At 34.7% G+C, this 4,977-nt stretch overlaps 1 pseudogene; it reads right to left on the bottom strand.

The window, feature by feature from the left end:
• Nucleotides 1-3,840: 3,840 nt before the first annotated feature.
• On the bottom strand, nucleotides 3,841-3,940 carry LOC122233380 (annotated as a pseudogene).
• Between the last annotated feature and the right edge of the window lie 1,037 nt (nucleotides 3,941-4,977).

The following is a 4,977-nucleotide window of genomic DNA, read 5'->3' as shown; positions in this document are numbered from 1 at the left end:
CTGGGGGTTCAGAGAGAGGAGACACAGAATCTGAGCTGTCAGCACAGAGCCCGATGTGGGGCTTGAACTCATGAACCACAAGATCATGACCTGAGCTGAAGTCAGATGCTTAACCAACTGAGCTACCCAGGCACCCTTCTGATGTTTAATATTTAGTCTTGTTTTGACATCTAGTTGCTTTACCTTTTTTTATGTGGCAATTCAGAGTAACTAAACAACTTTGCTGCTCTGTTGTCATATTACCAGAATCCTGTCCCTCCTTCCATTCTTCATCTGCTATAGTCCATTCTTTCCTGAACAACCAGTTTGGTGTTCTCTCTGAATTGTTCATTCATGGGCGAAATGGCATTACATTACATGGGTGAAATGGTGTTCATAGGTTACCCAAACAGAAAAGAGAATTCTCATATTGAGTCAATGACTGATTTATGCCCTCCATCTAAGTTCAGTCATAACAATTGCAGTAAAGGAAAAACTTCAGCTAGTCTTTTGGGACATCAAGCACATAAACTGAGATGTGATTTTTGAATTTAAAATTTCTATAATGGCATTGACATTTCACAATTACACATAATAAAAATAAATATGTATGCAATTAAAACAATCATATAAAACTCTAGCCACAGGACCAAAAGATTAATTCTTTCTTACTGATGTTTTTGTGAATTTTTTTAGAGCCTTGGTGAGTCCATAGTTTACAAGGAATAGAGATTAAAATAAGTAATGAAAATCATCTTTTAAAATGAAACGGGAATATGTTCATCGAGGAAATAATATAATCTCTGTAATTGAGAATTAAAGGATAATTCAAAATCCTTGATTAAAAGAAGCCTATCCTTCTTTAAGAAATGCCCAATTTTCTATTGGTGCTCAAGCTTAAACAGAATTTACTATGTGAAATTTGCATAAGAGAATAATGAAAAAAGTACTGGGCAAAGGCTACTAATATGGCTTTATTATAAATAATAATGGATGAATATGCCCAAATTCCACATAAGCAAGGCTGCTTCCCTGTGATAACTCCATAGTAGTGTGTGTGTGTGTGTGTGTGTGTGTGTGTATTTTTTTAATGTTTATTTATTTTTGAGAGAGAGAGAGGGGAAAGGCCAGAGAGAGAGGGAGACACAGAATCCAAAGCAGGCTCCAGGCTCTGAGCTGTCAGCATAGAGCCTGACACGGGACTCGAACTCATGAGCCACAAGATCATGACCTGAGCCAAAGTCAGATGCTTAACTGACTGAACCACCCAGGTGCCCCAGTAGTTTTTATTTTTAAAAACTAAAATCTAATCACCTTTCTCGTAGCCTTTAAAATCACTTTCTTCACATAAATATAGAATCTTAAAACACAAACTGACTTAACTCTTTAGGTCCTTTTTTGTTGAACCTATTTTTCAGTCACCTCAATCTATGTAAATTTCAAACCACTGGCTAATGAAATTCTGAACACTCTTAACATGAATACGATTTTTCTTATTATTTTTAGATCTCTGATAATTATTGTCAGAATAAGTAAATGTTTATATTAGAAAAGAAAAGTCTCAAATCAAAAATCTAAGCTTCCACCACAAGGAAATAGAAAAAGAAGGAAATAGAAAAAGTTTTGGTTTTTTGAAAAGATAAAATTGTTAAACTTCTAGCAAGACTGACAAATATAAAAGGGAGATGAAGTTTTCAAACATCAAGAATAAAAGAGGAATTCTAACTACAGAACCTACAAACATTAAAAGGAAATTAAGTGAACAATACAAACAAGCCTATATGTAGGAAGTCAACAACTTACACAAAATTGCCAAATTCCTTGAAAACCACAAACACAAAACTCACCCAAGATGAAATAGATCATTTAAGTAGTCTTACATTAAATAGACTGAATATGTAGTTAAAAATGGAAATCTCTAGACATAATTGTCTTCACTGGTAAATATACCAAACATTTAAAGATGAAATAATGTGTAGAATCTAGTCAAGTTCACAGAAGCAGAGAATAAGAATTATGGTTGCCAGGGGCTGGGAGGAGAGGGAGATGGAAAGGTGTTGGTCAAGGGGTACAAACTTTCAGTTATGCAAGAGGAATACGTTCAGGAGATCTAATGTACAGCAATATGACTACAGCTAATAAAACTGTACTGTGTACTTAAAATTTGCTATGAGAGTAAATTTTAAGTGTTCTCACCACAAGTAGGAAGAAAGAAAGAAAGAAAGAAAGAAGAAAGGAAGAAAGAAAAAGAGAAAATGGTAATTATGTGAGATGATAGATATGTTAGTTCACTTGATTGTGATGATTATTTTACAATGTATATGTATACTCAGAGCCGGGATGGGGGAGATGAAATAACACCAATTCAGTACAAACTCTCCCAGAAAACAAAAGTGGAGGGAATGCTTCCCAGCTCACATAAGGCCAATATCAAAGTCAAACAAAGACAGTAAAAAAGAAAACTACAGTCCAATTTTCCTTATGAACATAACACAAGTTTTCAACAAAACATATCCATTAATATATAAAAAGAAAGATATACTACAACCAGGTATACTTTATACTGTAAGCGCAAAACTGGCTCAATATATGAAAATCAATCAGTGTAATCTATCATTTTGACAGGCTAAAGAAAAACCATATGCTCAAATCAGTTGATGAGAAAATCATTTGACCAAATCCAACATCCATTCATAATAAAACTCCCAGCAAACTAGAATTAAAAGGAAATTTCCTCAATCTGATAAAAAACCACAAAATTACTAATGCTAACAGCATACTTAATGGCTGGAGTCTTGATGCTTTTCCCCCTAAAATTAAGACCCAGGTAAAAGTCTCTACTTTCCCTAAAACAATTTATATAGTACTAGAAGTCCTGACCATTTCAATAATGCAAGAAAACAAAACAAAACAAAACTGGAAGATTAGAAAGGAAGAACAAAACCTATCCTTATTTGTAGATTGCAGGATTCTCTACATAGAAAATCCCAAGGAAGTCTACCAAAAATTCCAGAAGTATCAAGTGAGTTTAGTAAGACCACTGAATACAAAGTAAACACATAAATATCAATCATACTTCTACATATTAGCAAAAAAAAAAAATTGGAAATGAAAATTAGAAATGTGGTACTATTTAAAATTGCTCTAAAAAATTAAAACAAATTTAACAAAACATGTGCAGGATGTATATGGCAAATAATTCAAAATGCTGATTAAAATATCAAAGGCCTAAATAAATGGAGAGTCTTGCCATGTTCATAGATTGGAAGACTCAATATAGCTCAGGCTCCCAGGATTTTGGAGTAAAGTATGCCTTTACTTCAATGATAACTATCCTCCATTTGAAAACCAGCTTCTGATTTGCTACTGGGTTCCTCATAGAGACTAAACTCCCTAAACATGGGATAGCAAGTGACTATGTGACTCAAAATATCTATCATGAGCATGATAATCTATTTTACTGAATCAAAGTATTGGATGTATGAAAGACTATTCCTTTGTTAAATGGAATGGTAATTACAAGACCAGAAGATACAAGCAAACTGTATAAGCAAGTGGTGCACACTCACATGGTACTAACTCCTACTACCTTAACACCTGATCCTTCATGCTCCTTAGAGCCCCATGGGAAGTCCACTATAAACATTTGACATTTCCAGAGGAGGAAAAACACCCTCCTTGGGTTATAGATGTGTCTGCAAGGTGTGGTGACATCATCTGGAAGTGAATGGCTGCTGCATTACAGCCCCACTCAGAGTTAACCCTGAAAGACTCTGGTAAAGAAAAATTCTCCCTATGGACAGAGTTTTGAGAGGTATATTTGATTTTTCATTTTGTATGGAAGGAGACATTTGTTATTTTTTTTATTTGAAACACTTCACGAATTTGCTTGTCATCCTTGCTCAGAGGCCATGCTAATTTTCTCTGTATTGTTCCAATTTTAGTATATCTGCTGCTGCAGCTAGCACAGAAGGAGACATGTTAAGAGTCATATTGATTCGTGACCAATGGCTCAGTGAGTTGATTGGTATTCCAGGGCTAAGAAGAAATATAACTGGAAAATTAACAAGGAGCTCTGGAGGAGAGACTATGTGGATGCGCTTCTAAGAACTGCACAGCGTAGGGGAATGTTAATTCTCATTAGGGGATAAGACATGAGAGGGTGGAAAGCAAATGAAGTTTGGATGTTTATACCTTTGGCTCCTTATGCTGAGACTTGAGTTGGCCACAATGTTTCTATTAGTAAGGTCACAGCTCCCTTAGGTGCACCCTTTTCTGCCAGGTTGTAGTTAATACTTCCTGCCTCCATAGCAGTTCTTGTGGTGATAATGGCTCCCTACTGTCACTAGTCACAGGTAATTCATCAACCCTGCCCGTGTTTTTTATTAGATCTCCTTAAGTATACCATTGTTTCTTAATTGACCACAGCAACTCTGATCATAAACTACACAGGAGTGGAAATTTTTATTGCCTATTATCCCAGTATCTAGAATGATGTCTGTCACACTGCAGGTTTTCAATAAATGTTTGTTGAGTGAATATGTGTTTTGTCCACTTTCCTTCCATTAAAACATGAATAGCAATTTCTTAAACATCATTAATAATAAGTTTTCAAAAATGCATGGTATCTGGTATTAAAATAGATGTGAGGAAACAGTGTAAACTGTTATAACCTTTCTGAAGACTATTTGCATTTATCAAATATTTAACAGGTACACATTTTAACTGGGTAAGTCTATCATTTGGACATTTGTGCCAAAGAAATAATCACATATATATACAAAAGATGTAGGGACAATGATGTTTGCTATGTATTATTTATAATAGTGAAACTTGGAGACAAGCTGAACATCAATCACAAAGATTGATTGAATAAACCTGATACGCCCTTACAATACAGAAAAGAATGATAGTTCTACAAAGCCTGACCAAATAACCAGATCAGAAGATAACTTTAAGTGTAAAAACAAGTTGTAAATAAATAGTAACCATTTCCTT

This window comes from Panthera tigris, chromosome D4 (genome assembly GCF_018350195.1).
Source record: "Panthera tigris isolate Pti1 chromosome D4, P.tigris_Pti1_mat1.1, whole genome shotgun sequence".
NCBI lineage: Eukaryota > Metazoa > Chordata > Mammalia > Carnivora > Felidae > Panthera > Panthera tigris.
Note: the sequence above shows the minus strand (reverse complement) of the source record. Positions and strands in the feature narration are given on the sequence as shown.